Genomic DNA, 26,840 nt, shown 5'->3' on the forward strand with positions numbered 1-26,840 from the left:
CAAGGAAAACAATTACTTTGAAAAGAAATATGCCTCAGTGGACACTTCAACTCCAGTTTAAGGCCCAATTCAGACCTGGCAATAAAAAAAACAACCTAAAACAAAATGTAAAGAAATACACACCTGGCTGGATAAAAAGCTTAAATAATCATGATGAATATCTCATAATTAACTTATTTTCCTACTAGATCATTATATCCTTTAACCCTTTTTAATACTGCAAAAACTCCATTGAAAAAGAAGGCAGGCACCTTTTTGTGCCTTTTTCAGTTAATACCCAAAAGGTTCTCTTCAAAGACGGTTTCACCTACAACCAAGTCTCATAGCACAAAGGCAAAGTTACCAGAGGGCTCCAATGTATTATATGATGTCCCACAGGTTCATTTACTATATTCTCCAAGTACAAAGGTTCCAAAGAGATTAGTTTCACTTTTCCCTATATTTAGTACATTAAACTAGTATAGTTGGAGTATTATTTTTCTTTGGTTTTGTCAGTAGCATGTTTGATATAAATTTTATTAAGTGGTAGTATATGTAACATTGCATTGTGGGTAGTAGTTTCCTGCTTTAGCCTAGCCACATCCTCAGCTGTCATATGAGCATATTTCCCATATTTTCTGCAACTTCTCGCCTTTTTTTCTTCTTAGAAAAATGACAGCATTAGAAGATGAATTGTTCTAATAATTATAAGAAATGATTTATATAACTATATTAAACAAGTATGGACCACTCTGTACTTCAAAGAACAACCGGGGGGGGAGGCAGGGAGGAAGTAATACTCATAATTAAAGTGTTAAAGTCATGTGAAACAATGTGTTACAAGTAAATTAACACAGAGAAAAAAATTAAAAACTATTAAAACAAGGAAAATCTCTAATCAGATGCCAATATCATCTAACAAATGAGGTGAACCATATCAGGATATAACAATGATTTGCCTTGAATGTTAGGGGCTTCAAACCTACCAGGTACTCATTAGTGAGGATTAATGTCAGTATCCCCTACAAGAACTTTAAGAAACTACTTTGAGACTTTATAGAAATGCCAACACAGAAAAAGAGAAACCAAAAAAGGCCTGGAGGAGAGAGAGAAGAAAGAAGGGGGAAGGAGGGAGAAAGTGAGGGGGGGGGGCAGCGAAGGGGGCTAGAGGGAGAGAGAAAGCTTAATAAGATTTTCTCTTTTGGCATCCAATTTCTACATAATCTCACACTGAGACAGATAGCTGCTACTACTAACCAAATGAAGCTGTTCAAACAATTATGGACATGGTGGTACTTTGGGTTTTTACAGAATTTAATTAAAACAAACTGAGGATGAAAAAAAAAAAAAAAACAGAAGAAATACTCTCATTACAAAAAGTACCACAAAATAACACCCTGTACAAACACACAAAACCATACATGTGCATGCAGTTGTATACAGGAACATATACCCCACTAAAGTAAGTGGAATTAACCTCTCATCACCATGATTGAAAATATTAGAAAAATTATACATATCTTACTAATATAAAATTTTTTCAAATTATCAATATAAGGCCCAATAAATGTTATGTAAAGTTAAACAGTTATACATCAAATCCAAAAAACATTGTCAAAAAATACCAAGTTGAAACAAGAGAGTAAGAAAGTTCATTTTACTAAAAACCACACAATCAGGGAAAACATTTTAAGCCAAATCAGGATTTCTACAATTTATAAAATTCCGACATCAAACCATGTGCTCCTATTGTTTTCAATTAAAAGAAAAATCGAAGAGTAGCAAATAGAAGTATAAAACAATTTTAAAAAACAAACAGAAATGAGCACAAGATTGATACAGATAAAATTACTGCATTCAAATAGGATCATTAGTTCAGAAAATAAAAAATAATTCAAAAGGTAGCCATCAAGATATATGTAGCATTTAAAACACTTTTTAGTATATAATATAAAAAGTTCAACCAATGTTGACAAATTTATTAAATACAAAATAATGGGGAAGCAAGATAATTGCTTTACTTTTCATTTCCGTGGCATTAAAGTACGTAATTTACACAGCCGACCTAAACTTGTCGCTTACTTCAACACAGCAAATACTAACATATCCCCAAAAAGGATGTAGTTTTGAGGGTCTACGGTTTCCATCTCTAAGTTTAAGCGTAGTATAAATCTATAATCAAGAGCTGTATTTGCAGTAGCTCTTCTGAGTCAGTCTCTTCATCACAGGTAATATTATTTCTAAGGAAAGAAACTATCAATTATCAAATGTGTACCAGTTATCACTGTTGTTTTAAAATTTTTACCACAAAGTAATGTTTGCTGCAAACAGGATGTATTTTCAATTTAGAAAAAAAAAAAAATACGTGTGGATGATGAATATACAAACTTTAAAGCACATAACTTCTCCTGCCAGAACGTGACGGGCCTCACAGGGAAAGAAAGGGCATAATCAACAATATCTAGGAAACTCTTATGCAGTAAGAGTAATCACTCTGACCAAAAAATTACGTACAGGACAGTTACCTGCAAAAAGATAGCAGGCAGTTAATAGACACACAGATGTAAAAATTATCCAAATACGTATTAGTCAGTTTGGAGGGCCAAAGTACGCTTAATAAAAAAAAATTATTTTAAGGGGCAAATATTTAGCAAAGAGTTGGGTTGTAAGATGTCAAAGAATCCTTATGCAGAAACGAAAACTTCATTCTAAAAGAAGAAAAGCATTGACTTACCACACTACCTAAGTTTTCTCAATTACCTCATTCTGCTATTGTACGTACATATGGTACTATATACAAATCCCTCCTTTAGCTTACTCTAGAAATTAATTCGATATAGATCATACTGGTACACCTTATCTATGAAAAAGAAAACTGAGTAGCTTGCATATTAAATGAAAGGTTTTACTTTTCAACGTAAAACCTGTTTACACACCCCGTGAGGCAAAATAAATCTATATTTAAAAGAAGACACTAAAATGTGTTTTTGGTTTTCTATCACTGAAAGTTTATTATGAGAAAGTTCTGGACATCTGAAGCATAAAAGATTAAAGTCATGCTCATGTCTTCCTAGTATATTTTGGGCAAATGAATTTTTGTTAAAGAAACTTATGAATGTACCTGGACATTTATCTAATAAAAACCAAAAGCAGATAATAAACTGTGCTAGGAAGACCATAAGCAGGAGTATTTTTGGCTGTAACAACACCTCCTTGGTGTTTTCCAGCCCTAACCCCTTTATAAACCCCAAATAATGTTTTGTAATTCTCTGTCTCCGCCCACCCTCCCAGCCATTTACTTCATGACACTCCTAGTTACTATCACACTAGGAAGAAGTCTAACATGCAAATTCAGAGTGGCGTGGATAAATGGCAAAAAAAAAAAAAAAAAAAAAAAAAGCCTAGAAAATTGGTCTGTTCGGCTTTATAATTTTTGTTGAAAAATACCCCATCGCTCCCAACTGATGAAAACAGGAAGCTCTATTCATAAACATGAAATTCTCTGCCTATGATATATAATCATCCTAATAAGAAAATGAGTTCTATACATACTTGTCCAAAGGGGCAAAAAAGGAGATAGTTTCCCAAAGATGTTTCCAATTTTCTTCTGAATCAGAATTAGCAAATCGAGACGACTAACATACTCTGTCTGTGTGCATTATTCCTTACTACACACAGCATTTTGTAATTTATTTCAAAGCTTCCATTATAAACAAAAAATACAGCTTCTGTTAACCCACTCCATTCTGAGCTTATAAAGTCAATAACATTGAACAATCTAAGTTACAACATAAGAATTTTACTTTATAGATGTATATGTAAGATTTGCTGTCAAAGACTCTGTTAAAGTTAACATCCAAATAAACTATCCAAAGAATTATATAAAATGAATACATTTCTTTGAAAAATAAAAATTACAAGCATAAAAAACACTAAGATTCATCCAATAAAGTATGTTACAATTACTGCCATTCATTTTTTGTAAGATCCTCAAACTGGTATTGAGATACAAAAGATACTAATTACATTTAATACGAAAGATACTAATTACATTTAATCTTTACTGTAGGAGCCGGCATCTAATATTGATCATACATTAACTAGAGAGACACGATTTAGTATTTGTAAAGGAATCTCAAGACTAACACTTTCATGACAGCCAATTACAGTCAAGCCCGGCAAGCAGTTTGCAACCAGACCTTAAGAAAGGTAAACTTTTTTACAATGAGTTACAGATTCACAAGTTTAAAAAGACAAGAAAAAGAAAAACAGAAGGACTCAAATCACCCAGCAAATATGAAGCAGACCCCAGAATGTGATACAATCCAAAGATGTAAATTATTGTAAATCATCACTGTTGTTCAGAATTTCACACAGCCTCTTGAGCCAATTTTGTTCTTTTCCACAGACACAATAATGAACTAAATAAAAGGAGGCAAAAAAGAAAAAAAAAAAGTGGGGGTAGGGGAACAGAAAGGAAAACCTTAACTGCAGAGTTCAGCTCTACAAATGCTTAACCTTACAGGAGTTTGGGCTCCTTCAGCATTTGTATTCTATCCAAATCCTCATGAGTCACAAAAATTAAAAAGCTATATCCTTCTGGATGCCAGGAAGGGCCTTACCACAAGCCTTTTGTCAGGGAGAGAGAGGGAGACAGTGAGAGAGAGAGAGAGAGAGAGAGAGAGAGAGAGCAAGAGCAAGGGGGGAAAAGCCACAGTGGTAGGCAGTCCCACTTCACTTGGAGTACTGTGAGGTCACAAACCACATGATTCTGTCTCTCCAGTAATAGTGCTTGCAAAAAAAAGGAGTTTTAAAGCTTTTGCTTTTTTGGATTGTGTGAATGCTTCATTCGCCTCACAAACAACCACAGAACCACAAGTGCGGTGCAAACTTTCTCCAGGAGGACAGCAAGAAGTCTCTGGTTTTTAAATGGTTAATCTCCGCAGGTCACTACCAGCCACCGAGACCAACAGAGTCAGTGAGTGCTCTCTAACCACAGTCTATGCAGTAATAGTAGGTCCTTCAAATATTTGCTCATTCTTTTTGTTTTGTTTCCTTGCTTTTCACATGTTACCAGCTACATAATTTCTTGACAGAAAAAAATAAATATAAAGTCTATGTACTCCAGGCATACTGTAAAACTAAAACAAGGTTTGGGTATGGTTTGTATTTTCAGTTTAAGGCTGCAAGCAGAATTTACAACAGAGGGTACAAGTTCTGTCTGAAAAAAAAAGGAGGGACTATGGCATCAAACAGCCTCTTCAGCACAGTGACACCATGTCAGCAAAACTTCTTTTGGGGTAAGTGTTATCATATTTTAAAATCCTGTAAGAGATGAACCTGTTAAACAAAAAGGTATGTTTCTGGGATAAACTGCTAGCTTTTCCGGGTAACGTATGATATTAAAGATTATGATAATAATGTTATTTTGCTGCACTAAAAATTGAAAAAATGAAATTGCTGTACATATTTGCATTTGGCATCTGTAACTTATCTACTTCTCGAAGGAATGACTGAAATAGAAAAAATTACATTATCTAACATTAGTCAAAATGTTTTCTAGAGTTGTAGAAATGAGGTAGTTAAAAACAGTGAAAGAAAGCTTAATCTTCTCATTAACCCTCAGTGAAATACAATGAAACACTAAATTAATCAAAGTGCTATGAAGTATTCACCCTGGCAGCTCCCAATATTTGAGCAAACTTCAAAAAGGAAGCAATTTTACAAAATAACAGACCACAGAATTATCTCGACATTATGCTCTACCATTATGCTCCACTGCAGAAATAAACCTGCAGTAGTTTAACATTTTAACCAGCTCCACTAAAAGAAATCTATCTGTAAGCTTCCCTTGCATCGTACGATAGGTGCACAAGTTTGTTTCTACACAACTTCGTATGATTGAAGCATATATTCCTATATAAAATTATAAGCATGTAATAGCCATTTTCAAAAAATCTTTATAGTTACCCAGGACATCCGGGATATTAAACAGTTCACAGAACTGTAAGTTTAAAAACTTACACGCCATTATATTTTCTATATAATTTTAATTTTACATCTACACACTATTACCCATATGGAAAACTTGTTATAAACACACGGCAAGCACTGAAATGTCTAGGATTCTTTTAATCATATTCTTGGACCTACCAAAATGAATACCGTTTAGTCTCATGAAAAACAAAACTCTGCAAGGATACCCTGCATGATTTTAAAAAGGCATACCTATTAAATCATGCTGAACTTTCAAAGAAAACAGGCATAATATAGTCCCTTAATATTCGATTTCAAATTAATGTTGATACACAAAAGTAAACCACTTCAACATTCATCAGCTGACCCAGTATTAGAGTAAAATATCTAAACACTTACAAGATTTTCTTTATGATGTCCAGCATTTTCCAACTACAAGGCAAGTTTATAAAAGTTTCTTTTATCCTTTAAAATCAATCCTTTTGCTCTGTATACCTGTATTAACTTTGCTTTATAACTTACAACTAACGATTGGAGTTTCCTTTACTCCTCCTACTTCACACATTTTAACTGGCTACCAGAGAGGATCAGTCTTAGTTTAGGTCAAAGAGAAATAATTAAACCTGAAGGAGAAAAAAGGTCTCTCTTTAAAAGGTAAGGAACGCAGTTTGTATTTTACAAAAAAAAAAAAAAAAAAGAAAAAGTGAAATTGCTGTAGTGACTCCCTCAATATAGTTGGAAGTGGGCCCCCTCAGTTACGACACATACAATAGAATAATCACAGATTATTTTTTTGAAATGTAATGGTAGGTAATAAACATTACTCCAAAATTTTCTGCATTCAGGAAGCAGAACATATATACAACTGGGCTACAGTACAGCCCCTATTATAATCACAGCTTACACATGGTAATTTTGCTGTTCCCCCCACAAGAGATAAGGAAAAAAATGGTTAAAACTATTGTTATACGAAGGAATAACTTGAAACAGGCATCTCAAGCAGTTAACTTATTCTTCCACAACATTACTGTTTGAAAAACAATACATTTTTCTAACCAGAAGGGGAACAGCACAAGTTTCAAGGACTACTTGAGCATTAAAAGCAAAGACATTAATCCTGTCACAAATAATACATTAAAATGCTCTTTATCCTATCATACGAGGGGTCTTATATTTCTGTGGCATCCTTAATAGCTATTTCTACAGTGGAATTTTCAAACCGTGCCCAAGTTTCTAAACCAGGCATAAGAGTGAACTAAACAGATAAAGATCATCTATCGCGTGTCCTATATTTTTAGAAATCGTAACTAATTCCTTCTCTTCTAAAAAGTGGAATTTAGCCTCTCCCACCCCCAAATGGTACTTTAGCACCCGGAGGACAATTTAAGATGAACCCACTACACCACACTAATTATAGGTATGTAGTGAACATTATGTATAGGCCGTCATCACACTGCAAACATTTCCCCCATCTCATAATCTATTCGAAGTCTAAAACATCACTCCGGGCCTTCAATTCTTATAAATGATTATCAGCACAGCCTAATGAAAAGTCAAAAGTGATCCAGTGATGCGGTCCAGTTTTGCAAAATAATTTTTGCAAAATGTGATCCAGTTTTGCAAAATAATTTTTTAGAAGCTTAGGGTTTTCCTAGGTGAGGGACAAAGCACACGAGGACCAACTGCCTCGCCTCAAATAAGAGCGAAAAGTGTGTGAGAATGTGTGTGTGTGTGAGTGTGACAGAGATAGAGTTTCAGTGTCCTTGCTCTCTCAGCACACCATTTACCTTGAATTAAACAAGAATTGCAATCTGCATTATTCAAAATCTGCCCATTACTTATCATAACTAAAGTCTGTTGAAAACGATAGATCTGACTCATGGAATATCTTACAATTAAGAACTTACTTATGACAATGTATCAGCTAACTGATTAAATTTCCACATAAAACCTTTGTAATTGGTCACAGTGACTAAATATGATGTGTAAACACTGATTTCCAAAGTAATAGTTGTGGTCCATGTCAATAACTTTACAGTTTCAAAATTGAATAATGTCGAAATGGTATGACTTGCTTCTAAAATAAGACAGCTAACTTCCAAAAATCTAGGGAGACCATTTAAAAAGTCAAGAACATACACAGAAGACCACCCTAATATATATTAAAAGTTAAAGATGTCAATGCAACTCCCGAAGACTCATAATATAAATTACTTTAAATTATAATAATCCTAATTTTACATAAAAAACAAAGATTCCACTTTTGAAATCTTAGAAACATTTTAAAATGCAAAGGATTTAAAAGAAATCACAGAAAAATATTTTGTTAGTCATTATGAACCTCTCCCGACGGTCTCCAAATCACAAGGAAGGCATGAAATATACATGATAACATTATGATACGTTTTAGTTATTTTACAAGAACAAAAAATTAATCTATTCAATTACACCCTTCAAACTAATCACTGATAGTTTGACTTGTTTAAATCAGTCATGCTAAAGTTAAATTCAGTAAGATAGAAATGTTCCAGTTTGTTAAAAGAACACTGAAATATTTGATGGTTAAATAAACTGCAGAGGGAGGAAAAAACTAACTCATTGAAGGCACTAAGATTTTATCAAACACACAGAATTAATCTTTATTGAATAGAACCATTCACAAATCAAAACTCACTGTACTTCAATACTTTCAAGCAGCGCTAATCAATTACAAACCTTTTCTAGTGCTTCAAAACTCATGTGCTTTCAATTTTATACACTGGTGGTCTTCAAGTACTGTATTGGGGCTGAGTTAAGACATTCTGTATCACAACTTTTTTTTCAACAAATATCCATCTAGAGGACTTTTTTTTCCCTCTCTAGAGCTGCTCACATGAAAACTGTGGTAATATTTTTATACTGTACTTCTTTGTTGAAGCTAAAGGTTAGGGGTTACCTAAATACCTCAACTGTATATACAAAAAAGGGAAAAGGTAAGTATTCATATAAAAAAATCCAATGGGACTGAATTATTTATTTTTGCATTTCCTATGATTAATGATGCACCCGTACCTACTTGAAAACTGATGGCAAAACAGGGTAACATCTCAAATTCCTCTCCAAAGCATACAAATATCAACCTTCCATGCTGTTCTAACCCTTGTTCCAGGAGACTAAAATGTGACAATGCTAAGAGTGAGGTCATGCAAAAGCTCCTCAAGAGCATTAAGATCACAAATGCTATTACCTAACAAAAGGCTTCAGAGATATTTTTATATAGAGGGTTCACTGGAACAGTCTACCTCTACAGTGTCTCTTTAAAAAATATTACACATACGGTCAGATAGACAAATGAATTCTAATATGAAAAAACCCTTCCTCTAAGTAATAAAATCGTAAATGTGACAAAAGTGTTAACCATTTTTTCTAGTCATTTACCACTTAAGACTTGTCATTAAATGGGTGCTAGTAAAACCAATGCTAATTTAGGCAGAGATATCCCAATAGGTTAGCTGCATGCATTGTTTTTTTTCTCCTATACCAATGAATTCCACTGAAGATGTCATTCTACCAAAAAAATAAATAAAATAAAATAAAATAAAATAAAATAAATCTGTCATTGAACTCCAATAATAAGGGTAACAATAAACAACAGTATTTTCTAAAGAGGAAAACAATCTAAGCTGTCTCAAATTTAAGGAGATTCATCACAAAATCTAAAATGTTTACTATTTTAAAATATTTAGAAAAGGAAGTCTCACATAATGAAAATGCACACCTTAACACAATATACTGCCATTTCAGAGATTATGGAATTAAGTGAATATGTATTCTGATTAATGTGTTACAATTCAAAAAAATAATGGGGAAATTCTATACCTTATTCAAAGGGAGTTTCCTTACAATTTTCACCACAGCTGACCACAAGCTTTTGTCTTTTCAACAGCAAACATATAAAACAGTCTATACATTCCCACATAACTTTTTAAAGATCTGTACAGAAACTGAGATTAAATATCCTTTTATTACATTGTTATGTAATATTTTCATCTTACGGTGAATTCTTGGAATTTTCTCCACTTTATATCATTTTTTTAAGAACAAAGGATTCAAGGTTTGGGACCACTAGTGTTAGATGGATGTAAGTAACACCATATCAAACATTTCACGTGCTTACTGTTATTATTGAACAGCATGTTAAGTCTAAAGCATTTTTTTCATAAATATGCTTTCTTCAAATAGTAAATAAAAACCCCATCATTTACCATGATATATAAAACAATTTCCACATAAAGTTAGCTGTAGAATTAAAAGTCCTTTAAAGGCTAATTGCTACATAAGCATTGAATACTTGCAGTGAAAAAAAAATCATTAATACATCTCCTGTAAACACCCTATATTCTTCTTAATATTCATAAGTTCAACATCAAATACATATTCCAGGACCAAAAATCATACCAAATGTGATTGTGGTTCTAATTAAAAAGAGGACAAATGTTAGTTTATCTTGATTAATTGGTTTTGATTTTTTTAAATCAATTGCCCACAAGGAATTCTGCACCATCTAGACATATGAAATGAACACGAGTTTTAATATTATGTAAGATACCTTAAAATTATTATATTGATGTCAGAAAATTTACCAAGTTAACATTATTCTCAAACATGTATTTATGATCACTGTTGCAATCAGCTTATCTGCACTATTTCTATTGCCATCGCTTAAGAAATAACACGTGACTTACATTAGAGACGCGACATTCTTACCAAGGTACAGGTAAACATCCTGGGCAAAGCAAATAATTTTGACCACAAAATCAAATAAATGAATTTTATTTTACTTTTCATTTAAACTTGCTTTTTTATTTTTTTACATCGATAGGAGCTACTAAAATCATTATGCCATCAAGTACAATTACATAAAACACTAAGTTTAAAACTCAAAAGTTTACGCGTTTATAGGTTGCTCTAAAATTTGTATGAACCATGAATGTGCCAAGCCATTGTTTACATATTCCTTATAGTCAGATGTCTTACAGTTAAATCCCTTTTTTGGTTCAGTATAAGCAAAAAATAATAATATCAATAATAAAGGGAAAATGCTAGCCAAATCACAATTAACAATCATCAATAAGGTTTGAGAAACATATACACACAGTCTCTTTGGAAAAACTAGAATAATGATGTTGTGGTACCCCACAGAACTTTATATGAACATGGACATATTTTTATACAGACACAAAATACATGCCACATAAAGAGAACTTAAATCTCTTTCAACTATCAGTCTGCTCTAAATTTTAATACATGGTATATGCATTTGCAAGTGCATACAAACACATATGTGACTACAGACCTTGAGATAATCATTAGGAAAAAATTTGTAAATTATTTAACTGAGGTGTTGTTAGTAGTTTTTTGTAAGAGATAACCAATTACTTTCTGCATGTATACTAACAAAGCAATGTCCAACTGTAAAACCATTAACAGTCATCAAGCATCAACCGGGAAATTCAAGATAAAAATAATCAAAAACTACGCTTGTAAAACCTGAAGGACATTATTTTCCAGTCATAAACTTAAAATAATTAAACACTGATTATCAGTTGAATTATTACAGTTCACAAAGGTAAATATGAATGTAACTAATCTGCTAACAGATACCTACTGATTGACATTCTCTCAAAGAACAACTCTGGCCTAGAGCTAAACAGGTAAATTTTCTATATATTTACTCAGTGCCTATATAACCTACATAAACAATTTAAATTAGGCATTGTGATTTGTAATTTGCTTATCTTGTTTCAGCAGTAATAATTAATTCTATTTTTAAATTTCTCTACTGAACTTCTCAATTTAAACTTCAAACTTCCAGGATAATCTTTAAGTGAAAAGGTATCATTATTTCTATCAGATGATTAAAAATTACTTAAATGAATCTAAGCAAAATGTATTCACTATGAAGCTGAAAAGACAGTAAGAGCTATATTTTATCATTGATATTTTAATCCCCTGGTTTTACTGTATTGGTGTAACCTGGTCCTAGAAAATAGACATACATGTATCTCAAAGATATAGGGCACAGATTTCCTTTAATCAATAATTTTATTATAAGATTTTTTGTAAACGTAGCTCAAAGATAACACATTTTTTAAGAAAAGTGAATTCTTACTTTATTTCATAAAATCTTATCACATTACAGAAATCTGCAATATTATATATATTATAAACAGTATAGTACTATATTACATGTAGTATAGAAAGAAAACTTCTTTATGTTAATAATCTATATTATATCATAGTATATGTTTTCCATAACATAAATAGCTGTAAAAGTATATAAGCATTTCATACTAAGGACTTTACCACCCAATTCGAAATACTACGACATTGAAAGAAATTTCTAAGAGAAAACTTCCCTTAAGACAATAACATCCTAGTATTTGGCAAGCTAATTTGTTATAAAAGGTAATCTAGTAAGATTAATTTTCATTAATTAACTACTCATAAAATTTGTAAATCTTTCAAAGTAATTCAACTCCTGAAAAAATGCAGAAAAAATTCTACTGCTCTTTCAAATAGAGTTCAATGCAAAATGAAAATATTTAAGATAATCCATAAAGCAGATAGTACTTACACAGTGTACTACCGTATCTTTGTAAAGCAATATAAACATAAAATTCAGTGTAATCCAAACCTTTGATCATTAATCCAACCTCCTCTCCATAATACAAATTCTTTTTTTTCATATTATTAAAACCCAAGTGTTCACGCAGAATTCTTTACATTCCCCGAGTTGTTAAAACTAAACACATATAGTATGGTCTCTCTATGTCTCCCTCTCTCTGTCTCTCTCTCTCTGCATTCCCAATTCTTGCCTCCCTCCCTGTCTCCATCTTTCATTCCCTTTATCTTAGGAGGAAAATTTGTAACATTTGCAAAGCTTTTTGCCATTAGTATCCACCTAGTTTTAAAAACATCATTGTCTAAGCTAGATAAGGACAACTGGTATTGTCAGACAAGCACCATTCTTGATGTAGTAATAAAGATTTAACAGTGTATTTCCTTTATAATATGCATAAGTATACTGCAAAATATTTTAGTGTACCAATAAGACCAGAGAAAACATATAGAGAGATTTTTTTAAATTACCATTCACAAAGATCCAGAAAGAAATGGAGCCATATGCAGATTAGGCTTTTGTAAATTTTCATAAATATTCTTATTTTTAAAAATATAATGATAAAATCAAAATACATCAAGAAATACTTCAATAACTTTTTTTATAAGAGTGAAATATCTGGCTTAAATTGATAAATTAATTACTAAATGGTTAAAACACTATATTTATACATTTATATACATAAAAAAACTTTACTAAGACATGTTCAAACCATTTTCTTGGCTATGAAATAAAGTCATATGCTCCAACAAATAACATAACAAAATATTTTTCATTAAGTATTTATTCACAAAGTAATTATATTACATGTAGAAAATGAGAGCAAGAGATTTTCTAAAATGACACTACATTAATATATGTAACTCAAATTTGCCACCTTGATTTAAACCTTAATCTGCCAAATACATAACCGTTTCATTGAGGTCCCATTATCCAAAAAAAATCTAATACCCCAATGTTTTAAAGGAAATTTTAAGAAAAATCATCATATTATAAGTTGACCGAGATATTTTTTGAAAAGTAGCTGTGAAAATAACGTGACCTGAAAACTTATATATAACCTTAAACAAACTTACATACTCAAACATACGAAATGAACAAGAAAACAGCAAACAGATGCATGAAATAAAACTCTACCTAGCAGTGATACCACACTAAAAAGCCAACCCTAAGCACAAGAGAAATACATATGCTTTTTAAAATATATGCTTAAATTTAATGCTCTTAAATACAGGCTTGCCTTTTGAACTGCTCAAATGAATAGATAACATACCAGTGACTACAGAACTTCCTTCTAAACTGGCAAAAAAAAAAAAAAAATAATAGTAATAGTAATGACACCTAATTCCTAATTTTCCAGTTATATTGTGTGATACTTTCTTTAATTAGACTACCACTTATTCTAAACTGGCTGGAAAGGCTTGCCCACTGCATTTTCCCTGTACGTACCTCTTCCTTATCAATTATGATGTATCTTCAGCATTCGGAAGAAAAAAATAAAAAGCTTCAAAACTTAGTAACTGAGTTTAAAACACATCGTTAAATCAATATACACAGGGCTACTTTAAAAAATATTCATTTCTCGAAGTCCAGAAAATCTTACTTTTTTTAAGCTGATGCATCTACACATAGAAAGCAAGTTTTAGTAAGTTCTTTTGCTACGCCATAATGATCTGCTCCAGGAACTCAAGGGTACCTAAAACAACGGACTACCTGTTCTAGCCATGCTTAGGAATGTGTCCAAATCATTTTTATTGATTTAACCTTTATAGGAATGCTACATATCCTCAGAGCAAAACATTTTGAATGTATTTATAATATGACACACTTCTGAGAAACCATGAAAAAGAAAGCTAAAAACAAATCTAGATACTCCTCCACCCTTGGTTGTTATGGGTATTTGTTTTTTTCAAAACTACTAACAGACCTAAATATTAAATAATTCTATTTAGGAAAACTTACGTTGGCACCATGGTAAGGAGAAAGAAAAATTTATTTTGAGGAAAGAAAAGGTGCATTTAAATAAATTCTAACTTTTAAGAAATAAAATGTCTGCCTTGACAATGATGTCACATCTACACATTTTAACGGACTCTAAATACTCACTTTCATATTCTAGTTACACATTAATCATGGAACCTACAAACATATCAAACTTAAAGAATTCAGTCCTTATTGAATAAACTAAGTTGTACTCTAGTTTACATTCTGAGAGTTGACAGAGAAAGTTCTGTGTTACCTATCTCTCTAGCTTTCTACAAGTGGTACTTTATTAATGGCTTCAGCAGCTAATGCCTGCATTAGTCATGTTTGCCAAATAATAATTCACAATATTATGCTTCCTCACATTATGGTTCATCATTCGTTAACTTGAACCTCACCTCTAAAGGAGTTATACTTTCACTGCAAACTGTTCTCTCAAAAAGGCAAACAACTTTTGAGCATTTCCAGATGTAGCCCTCAAAAAAAAGAAAAAGGAAAAATCATAGGCAAATTCTCAAAGAATTCTAAAATTATTAATAAAAATGTAGTAAAACTGGAGTCACTACTTATTACTTCAATGATATCCGGAAGTTTAAGAGCTGAATGTACTATATATCAAATTAAGAAACTTATGATAGATTTCAGGTAGCTGCCAGTAGATACAACCACCAAGCACATTTCACTGTGAGACAAGATTCTACTGAACTGGAATTTCTGAAGGTCTGACAATTACTGAACATGCAAGAATAAAATGATAACGTCATCTTTTTCAAATAGTTAACTTTTTTCTGGGTAATATCAATTTGGCTTTGGCCACATTACTTTCATTTTGTCATTAATTTTTTATAAAGCATCCAAGCATGCATGTGATTATGCTAAACCAAAATTAAAATAATTTATATGCAGCCTACTTCTCTGAAGCAGGGCTGGGACTACAGCGAGGCAAGCAGGCGTCTGGGGCACAACATTTAAGGAGGTCCTTACTTGTGCACAACCCTGAAAGTGAGTGCCTCCTTAAATGCTGAGCCCTAGGAACTTTGCTTGCCTCACCCGAGGCCCAGGTCCCCCTCTGAGGGCACACTGGTATCAAACATTTCATGAGACATACTTTAAGCAGGATATCATAAAACACAGAAATATGGTAATATCAGAATGAAATTAAAAATAAAAATGTTTATATGCTTAACAGCCTATCTGATTTATATTTTTCTTAAAAAAAAAAAAAAGAACCCACTTGAACATAAGTGGAAATAGGTATTTAAAAACACAATCATATTATAATGAGTGATCTGAGTTCAGAGATGGCACAAATCGTTGACAAATTTTCTTAAAAGGAGACTTTTATTTGCCATACATATCTTTCAAAGTAAACTCAGGGCCCTTATTACTCAACCATAATGCTTTAAAAAAAAAAAAGAAAAGAAAAGAAAAGAAAAAGGATTGAGTAAGTATGTTCCACTAAAGGGCTCACAGGGCTACACAGGGTTCGTAACAGCCCAGATCAACAGAATCACCTGAGGAATATGCCTTGAGGAGGAAGGGGACATGAGAGAGGCTTGGGAATTATTTTAGACAAGGCTCTACAAGTAAATTAGCCACATTTGGGGACCAAGAGGGAGCCAACTTTTAATACACCCAGAAATAAGTTAAGACAAGATGCATATACAAAAATATATACATTTCCAAACTGTTTCCCCCCTCAACATTTGCAAAGCTTATTCACAAGAAAGAAAACATTAAAATTTCAGTTTGTTACTTTCTTTTCCCCATCTTCTAGTAGAGATGTTAGACAATGATAATATGTCCAACCAGTAATACTAATAAGAAAAAGGTCAGAAGCATAGATAATTCAGTAAGATGAATACAGCCAAAAATATTACTTGTCTTTTTCTTCTAGGTTAAGTAGTATTCTAAGTATATATTCTAAAAACTCAGTATTTTAAACTTTAAATATATTTAATTAAGTGTATATTAATGTCTTTTAAGAAAATATATGTGCCCAACATACCTCCAACACTACACCTTGAAACTCTATTTTGTTTTATGTTAGCTTTTCTTTGTTGACTACTTATTGTGCCAGGCACTGTGCTAAACCCTTTATAAAGATTATTTCCTTTAATTCTCCAAATTCCTTTATATGAAATGGCTATTACAATTCTTTACAGATGAGGAAACTGAGGTAATATGAGGTAATAAAACCTGCCCAAGGGCATGCATACAGTCGAAGAACAGACATTCAAACCCAAGCTTTCTCACTCTCCACTACTACCTTATAGTGGTATATATAACCTTAATGAAGTCAAGGTTATAAGAAATCCCCAATTTCATCTATACAGGTATCATTTCTCAGTAACATTATTGAGGTAAAGTTATTAAATTGACAAAATACAAGAGATCATCTTTGAGACTCCAAATTCTCCCAAAGTAGATCTTTAAGTAATACCGGTCAGTGAGAACCAAAGAGATTAAGGAAAAATATAACTAAAGAGTGTACCAAGGGATAAGACTGCAGTCAGGTTTGACCAGAAAATGAAGGTTCCAGGGAATTAAATCATTCTTAACCAATCATCATAATCAATAATCTTATTCAATATCCACACCATACCCTATATACTTCATCTGATATGAAAATACCATTTTAGGAGTTAAAAATTACACTGTTACATTAAACACAGGAATTTGTAATCCTCCTTGTTTGTAAAATTAAAACAATAAAGATTTCAGTCACGGCTTTTACGTCAGTCAGATCTGGAGTCAAATCCTAGTTTCTGTAATAATCCATAACATTCCTTTTACCATGGTCTCACTGTTCTACCTAAAAAGGCTTACATACCCATACTCATGCTAAGTGAACAAGGCGACTTTAATCCCTAAATCTTAATCTGTAATTACAATTTCTCAAATTCTTGCTCACTTAAATCTTTGATGTTCCCAAAGACCCACTGATAAAGGTACCTGTTCTTTGCCCACCAAAGAGATTACGTACATGATTCTAGGAAGTAACTCTTTGACATATACTATTTATCCCAATGTCATCCACAGCCATTTCTCCACTATTACTAAAAATAGAAATTCTTACAGAAGCCATAAAAGAGTTCTACCTGCTGTTTTTCTGAAAGAGGATAGGAAGAAAGCTGTGAGAGTGTATCACTGTCTGTATGGGTCCACTGAGAAAAGATGCCCTGGCCAGGAGCCGCAGGTGATGGCAGGTAGATGAGACATTTGCTCAAAGAATAAAAAACTGGGAAGAAGAGAAAGCTGTTTAAACATCTGCAAACACCAACAAACCTCTCCAAACATCCTGCACCCATTTTTAATTTGATACACAATGGTGCAATGATCACACAAACAACTTTAATGAGGCAGAATAAAGTAGAAACATTTATTAAAATTAAATAAGTACATACGCAGGTATAAAATCCTAGATACCACATTTCAGAAAAGGAAGCATGCAAACTCGTACTCTGTCTGGCACTGGACAAGACAGAAAAAGATTTGGTTAGAAAGAAAAGTTGGTAAGGGAAGATGCTTTGCTGGCTTTAGCTTAAACTCTGCAGGGGTTCACACTTATTTCATCAGAAGTCAACAGACAGCAAAGATGCGAGAAAAGACCAAAGGTTTTTTGTGCAGCCAGAACAATCAACCAATGAAGCAGAGAGTAAATTTAGGATGACATGGTGATTTACTAGTCATTAATCTAGTAGGAAAAAAACTCGGCCAGAATGTGGAAAACATGGTTAAACTGAAGAGGGATTACAAAGAAACCAGCAGCAGAATTTGGCAGCGGTCGCTGGGAGAAGCAAGGACTGGGAAAAGGAGACTGCAGCCCAGAGGAGAGGACAGTGGTGTTGCCGGTAGTCAGGAGAAAAACAGGGGAGGGTAAAGTCGCAAGAGTTTTGACTTTATCATTATTAAAGCTGTGCCTAGTGCGGGAAACAGAAAGATCCTAATTGTAAACAACACAAGTTCAATATTGTGCTTACCTGTTCAGGGGTGTACATGTTGTCAGAGGAACTCAAAATGGTAATGATCGCTATGTTTGGATAACAGCAGAATTGTGAAAGATTTTTTTATACTTGCCAGTATTTTTCAAGTCAAAAAAATACAAATATTGCAACTGAAAAAATTTAGGGGACGCTATGTTTTAATGTTTAACATTAACCCATATAACAAATTTGGTACTGGTAATGATGTGGTGTTTTCTCCCCCATGCTCAAGTTTAAGAAACAGAGCAAATTCCTACAATTATAAATGATTTTTATGTGGGAAAACCAGTTTCAAAAAAGCCATAGAATCTCATAAACACCACAGACCCAGCAAGGGTTTTGGTGTTAAGTTTAAATCCCAGTTACACCAATTATTCTTGCCGTGATGAGCACTGAGCCAATCATGAAAGTGCTGAATTGCTCGCTGTACTATGCACCTGAAACTATGGTACGCTGTATGTCAACTAACCGGAATTAAAAGAAAAACTTAAAAAAAAAAAAATGTAAGAAATAAAAAAAATATGTCCCAGTTACACCAATTTTAAAAACCTGAGCAAGTTACTTAAGCTCCCTGTGTCTCAATTCCTTCATTCCTGTAAAGATGTTTACTACCTACCTTGAAAGTTTTCCATGAAAATTAAATAAGATACATGCATGTAAAGTGCCTACAACCCAGTCAGAAAAAATCATTGCAGTTATTACTACGTACATCGTAGTATGTAGGTAGATACACTGTATGTACATACATTGTGCTAATACATACAATCACTCAATCCTGAAATCGTCTTGAAGAGGCTAAATTTGATTACTCACAGTGTGGTCCACAGAGCAGTGGCACCAGCAGCACCTGAAAGCTTGCATAAAAATTCAGAACCTCAGGCCTCACCCCACACTTTCTGAATCAGAATCTGCACTTTCACAAGATCCCCAGGAAAAGCAAAGTTTGAGAAACCCTGTTCAAAACAACATTCAATTAAGGGAGGGTCCAGCTTGTTCACATATTACCAGCTCCCCGAAATTGTCCACTTCATGTCGGTTCCAGAGTTCTTTCCTGATGCTGAGTGAAGAGCAACTGGTAGTTTACTCCTAATTTCTAACTCTGAGAATCTTTTAAGAAACTGACAGAAAAGTCTAATCACTACTACTTCCAAAAGATGACTTTAAAAACTAACGAGAACTCTCACGTGGACCCCTCAGTCGATCCACTCCGAACAAGAAACAGGGTCCTGTGGTGCATAGCTCTCTCTTGTAAAACAAGGTCTTCAATAACTTGACACATTTTGTAAATTATTAAGCTGCACAACTGTACTAACCAGGTACCAGTCTGCTTATCCCTGTTGTCAATGATGTCTCACCACAAATCTGTCGAATGTTTACTGAAGTTTAAAAACATTGTATTTGCCCTCTGTTCTGGAGACAGATACCTAGCGGCCCTGACAGAGCACAGAGTTTGTGAGGCATGGCTACTACTGAGTAAAACCATTTGGCTTCTGATACTCAACGTCTAGGCGGCTCACAAATCATGCCTTTAATAACCCTTTCTAGAATCTTAGGCAGCAGGGGCCTCAGGCTGACAGGACTTCGGACTTTCGTTTTCCAACTAATCCCCCTCTTTGATATGTGACACTGATTTTTTTATTTTGAAGTATTTTATCAACATAGATGCCCATTCTTGTCGCTTTTCCACTCCATGATTACCGTACTGAATAAAACAGGAAATACAGAAGAAACTGTATCTATGAAAATTGTCAGCCTAAATAATAATTCAAATTTCCTAACTGGGAGAAATAAAAGATGGCATGAAGAAGATATGACAAAAAAAAAATAGAAGAAAGAAAACACATCTGCCAGATTCCACAGAATTCTAAGAGTGTGATGATCATAGAGCTCCAACAGGCTTATCTCCTCTGAAGGGATTTCTTAGACTGCAGAACTTTTAACTTCCTTCTAGTTCTTCTCCAGTTTAGTTCTTGAGAAGTCCCTCAGTTATTCAGCCTACACTGCCTCTTGCCTACATACTTATTCTTGCTCTCTACCCTTAAAAAGAACATGCATGCCCTCGCTTGCCCACTCGTGCACTACCTCATCCTTTTCATTGTGCCATCTCAACTTTCTTTCCATCCGTGTCCACATGGGCACTGCTTTAGATTCTAAACTTCCAGTGGAGGGCCCAGAGCCTTAGATTTAATTCCCTTGGAACATCACCTAGAACAGTAACATAATCAATTAAGCTTTAATGGCCTTAGGACAGGCACATTGATAACAAGAGCTCACAGAAAGATATGCTTACCACGAATTTTAAATTCAATGAAAATTAGGAACAAAAAGCATGTCAACTTTTTCTGCAAGAAGCTGTGTATGAACCAGCACTTTACTCTTGGCTGGGAAAACCTGGAGAAAAAAATACCTGAATATGAAAGGTGAATTGGCCTTAAAGACAAAAAGAGGAATATACTGAGTGAACGGAGAAAGGAAGGTCATTTAAAAAATAAAGCATGTGATAAGCCAAGACTCAAGACTAAGAGAGGGAGACAATAAAATAAGTGATAGGTATAGAATTTTTAAATCTCTTAAGTATAAGGGACTATTTATAAGTAGAGTGGTTTAAGACTTGCTGTCTACTATTCTTTAAAGCAGGCTTCATTCCTATGAGTTTAGGAAAGTCTCTGCCACACATAATGAAATCAAAATCTAGGGAAGGAATATATGTGAACAAAAGGGGTGTACATGAGAATGTTCCTCATGACTAGTATCTACTTGCTCAGACCACCTAAGTATCCAATAGGTACCCTATAAAGGAAACACATTTAAAAAGAAAAAGTAGGATAGCCAGGAAATCAGAAAACATAAAAGAAAGATTGATCCTAGGAAGAATGTTCAATCCCCAAATCACTACTCCAATTTCCAGCGATGAGCACTGTCTTATTTTTCCCTTGTTCTCTCCGTGTACCACATGAATGTGCATTTATCAAGACCTCATTAATTATTCTGAGAGGGATGTGTTGCCTTATCAAACAAAAATCAAAGCTCCTTTCTTGAGTGTCAAAAAAAAAAAGATGGAATTTGATAAACGGGATTTTTTCATTTCAAGGTTGTTAACCTCATAATTTCTAATGTTTAATGGTTTGTTGCTTGTTTAATAAATCCCTGCTTACATGGGAAGAAGGAAAAAAAAGAAAGATTAGTTCTAGTCACAGAAGTCTTAATAAATCATTCCTCTTGACTTTTTTACATTTAATTTTCTGGGTTTTCTCCAAGCGTCCCACCTCCCCCCAATTTTTTCTAGTATTACCACATTGGACTTTTAAAGGACTGAGCTTCAAGTCGAGAGAACTCCGATCTAGTTGCACAGTTACAATGATATAAAAAGACAAAACACTGTTTGTCTGAGCTTCGCTTCCCAGTACTGAACTACATAATGTTAAGACTTTTCCAAATTCTATGATTCTGCCATATTTATTACATTCTTGATAGAAGATTATTTCCAGTAATCGGCATAAGGTCACCCAGAGTGAACTTGAAGGCATTTTTTTCCCACTGAGACTCTGTAGAACCATAATCCTTCTCAGCTCAGGTCTTGAGGGAGCCACTGACAACCAACCAACTGATGGGAATTTGTGAATAAGAGGATTTTTTTGCCAACTGATGCCTGAGTGTTTAATATTTTCATTCAAAAGTCAATTTGTTCCTCTGACTTTCATCTCACTACGCTTATTTCTACTGAACCCTTGGCATCTTTTACTTTGGGTCTTTGCTTCTGCAGCCCTAGATCCAGCTTTTCAGAAGGCACTTACAGGGAAGTGATTAAAAGGCACAAAAGGTCATGAAAAAGGCAGAGAGAAGTGGAAGAACTTTGTTCTAGAGCCCTTTTACTTTCCTGCCTGGCTTTATGAAAAATAACTTCACCTCTTTATGCTTCACTTTCCTCATCTGTGAAATAAGAGAAAAATTATCCACCTACCTGCCCTGCCTCACATGGATGTTTAGACATTGAAAGGAGAGAACCATGTCGAGAACACTAAGAAAAATCACAAGTATATCCATATAAGTTATAATAATTAAGTACTACAAAAACAAAGTTCAACTTCCATTCACTTGACTGAAAGAACATGCTTGTGCCTTTATGGAAACATAAAATATAAGCTGGCCAGGCTTTTACCAGAGAATGAAACTAAAATCTTCAGCAAACCAAGTCTTTTGAAGACTAAACTTTGTGGAATAATAACATCCATTAAAATATTATCTCCACATAAGAGTGAAAACATGTTATCTTTCTCTGTATGACTTATTTCACTTAGCATAACACTCTCCAGTTCCATCCACGTTGCTACAAAAGGCCAGATTTCATTCTTTCTCATTGCCAAGTAGTATTCTACTGTGTATATAAACCACAATTTCTTTATCCATTCATCAGTTGATGGACATTTAGGCTCTTTCCACAATCTGGCTCTTGTTCAAAGTGCTGCTATTAACTGAGGGTTGATGGCGGGTGGGAGGGAGGGGAAGGTGGGTGATGGGCATTGAGGAGGGCACCTGTTGGGATGAGCACTGGGTGTTGTACGGAAATCAATTTGACAATAAGTTTCATATTAAATACATAAATAAATAAAAATATTATCTCCAAATATCTCCAATTATCTTACAACATTATCTCCTTTTCATTCCTCTAGCTCAGCTCACCTTTTAACGTACCTCATCAGTAAAATACACTGTAATGACCACAACTGTCATTTGTTTATAAATTACATAAATCTGTTACCTTTCTAGCATATTATATACCTTAAAAATTCTTCATGAAAATAGAAATTTTAAGGCTTAAATTTGAATTTAAGTTCCCTGAACTCTGTTTTGGAGACCGCTGCTATAAGTCAATGGTTTCAAACCTTTGTACGCTATGGAACACTGCTCAAACACCAAGTTTTAAAATGCAAACCCAGGGGCACCTGGGTGGCTCAGTCATTTAAGCGGCCAACTTCGGCTCAGGTCATGATCTCACAGTTCGGGAGTTTGAGCCCCGCATCAGGCTCTGTGCTGCCAGCTTAGATCTTGGAGCCTGCTTCGGATTCTGTGTCTCCCTCTCTCTCTGCCCCTCCCCCGCTCAGGCTTTGTCTCTCTCTCTCTCTCTTTCCTTCAAAAAAAAAAAAAAAATTAAAAAAAATTTTAATAAAAAAAATTAAAAAAAATAAATAAAAAGCAAACCCAATCCATAAGAGAAATACATGTAGAGCTGCTCCGATTAACATGGGAATAAGAGAACAGGAGCCAGGAGTTCTGTGAGGAAACTCCTGTGGCTCCAGAAAGCACAATTTGAAAGCACTAATCTTGAGGTGAGACTTTCCATTAGCCTCTTTACAAAATAAAATGAATGAATGAAAGAAATGTACTTAATAGCACTATTTCCTAAGCTTGAAGTCCAAGATGTTAAAGAGTCAACAGAATGCTCAATGTTATATTTACTGTAGAGATACTGTTGACTGCGTAATCAAGGGGCCCAACAGGCTTTCGTGGAGGAAAATTCTCACAGTCCTTATCACCAAACACTATTATACTCCTAACTGCTATGGTTATATCAAAGACTGTCAATCGACTTTGCTTTCAGACAGTATAGTACACAATGTTATGCTTTCCTAGTTGCTAGGAGGCTTCACAGTTACGCTTTTTGCCCCATCTCGGGAACCAGAGAGCACCTTTATTTTATGCATCTCCGTGCATTTTTACCCCCGGGTTAATTTTATATCTCTACTCCTTTTGGACTTCATCTTGATTTCTTGTCTTTCCTATCTTATTATAAACAAGTACAATAAACTCATATATTTTTGGAATCACCTAAGATACCAATGATAAAGCTCAACGCTCAAAACTTGCTACTTGGCACCATCCGTATCCCATTTGGTAACTAATTCACTATTTCTATTAGTCCCCAGTACCTAATAATCCAGCCTTCCATTATCACTTCTATTTCCTATTCTTCATTCCCACTGCCATTACCTGGACTGCCACGATAGGTCTATCCATAGCCAATCCACCTTACATGGAGCTTATAATCACTCCTTCTTAAGAAGTATCAACACATATCATACCTTTATCTTTCCAAACACCTTTTAAAGGTTTCCCACTACTTATGGAAAAGTCTAAAGTCTTTAGTCAAGCATTCAAAGCTTTCCATGTTCTGATACCAATGAACAGTTTTGCCTATATTTCCCATGTTTGCCCATATGCCTCATCCTCACCTCTAGGTCTTTGAACATGTTGTTTCCCTTACCTGCAGTGTTTCCTACCAACCCTCCCTGCCACCTTCCCCTCAAATTTCTACAGTGCCAAATATTACCGTACCTTGAAGACAGAACTCAAATGGCATTATTTTCACAAGCTTTCATCATCCAAACTGAAATTCTACATTCCCACAGTAGTGTATTTGTAACTCTTTTCACGTATTTTTCTCCATCATTCTCTCATATTCGTCTATCATTCTGTCTCAGTTTCTATCTGCATAAGAGACCATCTCTCATACACGTAAACATATAAAAATTCCAGACCAGTGACTCCGAAGCTTTTCTTAACTACAAAATCCATTTTTCACAAGAAATGCTATAAGAAAGCCCAATAAGTAAAATGGATGTTTAAAGGAGACTCTCTGGTTGCCGGGGAGAAGGACCGAGAAGATAGCTCACCCCCTCTCCTGAGCAGTGCCACAGACATCTTCACAAAGCACAGACTATACCCAAACTACACACTCTCTGAAGATAAGAAGCATACTTGATTCATGTGTCTCCCATTTCGGAAGTCAAGCAACATTGCAAAATCAGATATTCCTGGAGTCCAATCATAGTTGTCACTTATAAACTATGTTCTCTATGCAAATCCTTAAGCCTGCCTAACCTAAATCCTCATTTGTAAAATGAAAATGATAAAGTCTACCTCATGTGATGACCACATGAGAAAAGATACACAAGAGTCGCATCTCACAGTATTGCTGGCATAGATACAGAGGAATTCTCATTCTCTTACTTTCTTTCCACATCATCAACCCAAATGGCCACCATATAACAGGAATTAAATAAATATTTCTTGAATGAATTAATGAATGACTGGATGGACAAATGAATGAATGAAAAATTGTCTAAACAAAAAATAAAAAGAAAACAGATTTAATAACAGGTACAGAAAAAAGACATGCTAAAGAAATACTATAACAAGAAAAAAGGAAAAATACTTTAAAAATGACTTTTATGGCTGGAAAAGAAAAAAAATGGTACTTTATATATTTAAAAACTAGAGACATTTTCAATAAAAATTTACTACCACAGAAAGAAGCTAAGACGAAAGAATTATTTACACACATAATTTTAAGGCTTACATGTGAATAATATGATATCTGGCTAATATCTAAACTCAATTTACATTCACCAGCTTAGAAATAAGAGTTATAGTAAATTAAACTACAGTGAACGATTATCATGCTTTTAAAAATGAATTTTATTTTCCTGATTTATGTCTCTAACTGTTGCGGAATGGTGTTCTGATTTTCTTTTTAAAATGTGTTTCCTTGTTTCTCAAGTTACAAATGTAAAGTTCTGCAATTGTATTTAAAATCTCTTGGAGGTAGATGTGCACAAAAGAAATACCTCAACACAAATCACTATGACACATAATGAACCCAAAAGGAATAGGCATATATCATTTAAGGCAAGATGTTAAGTTTGATAAAAACAAAATCTGACCTTTAATATTTTTTAAAATTGGTTAATAAACATAAAATGCGGCAAGGCTTATATTCCACATATTTTTAAACTCTTCTGGCATCCTTGGGGTCTGTCTACAAAAGCAAAGGAGTATGCACATGGCAGAGACTAAAAAATTCAAAGGAAAGAAACATCATCCTGTGGGACTGTCCTTTAAATAGAAGGCTGAAATCCAAATAGCTTATTTTTCTGTATTCACAAAACTAATTTCATGGTTAATGCAAAGTAATGGCATAAAAAAAATTAGTGACACTATTAGCAAAATATTCTTGAATGGTAAACTAGAAGTCAAAATGAGGTCTTATCATTTAAAGTTATTTATAGTCCTCAAAAATGAGAAAAACAGAACAGAAATTAGATTATAAATATCTCTTATAAAAACGTCACTCCATCAGACCAACAGGTTAAAGAGTGAGTTAGCAAATTTGACTCCCAAAGAAGACTATAATAGAGGGCCTTTCATGTGACTTCATAAAAAATGTGAAACCTCTTCCTTCTCACCTACCTATATGA

At 33.9% G+C, this 26,840-nt stretch overlaps 1 protein-coding gene and 1 long non-coding RNA gene across 3 annotated transcripts in view; one reads left to right on the forward strand and one right to left on the reverse strand.

Moving 5' to 3' along the window:
• SUPT3H (SPT3 homolog, SAGA and STAGA complex component) overlaps positions 1-26,840 on the reverse strand; it is a 535,592-nt gene that overhangs the window by 474,588 nt on the left and 34,164 nt on the right. The gene's annotated exons all lie outside the window — the stretch shown is intronic.
• Positions 3,399-26,840, forward strand: part of LOC121029530 (uncharacterized) — a 54,720-nt gene continuing 31,278 nt past the window's right edge. The window contains exons 1-2 of the long non-coding RNA XR_005789762.1: positions 3,399-4,957; positions 5,156-5,279. This is a non-coding gene — a long non-coding RNA (uncharacterized LOC121029530). The remainder of the gene's footprint in view (positions 4,958-5,155; positions 5,280-26,840) is intronic.

Source organism: Herpailurus yagouaroundi, unplaced genomic scaffold (genome assembly GCF_014898765.1).
Source record: "Herpailurus yagouaroundi ecotype Mexico unplaced genomic scaffold, PumYag 139, whole genome shotgun sequence".
Lineage (NCBI taxonomy): Eukaryota > Metazoa > Chordata > Mammalia > Carnivora > Felidae > Herpailurus > Herpailurus yagouaroundi.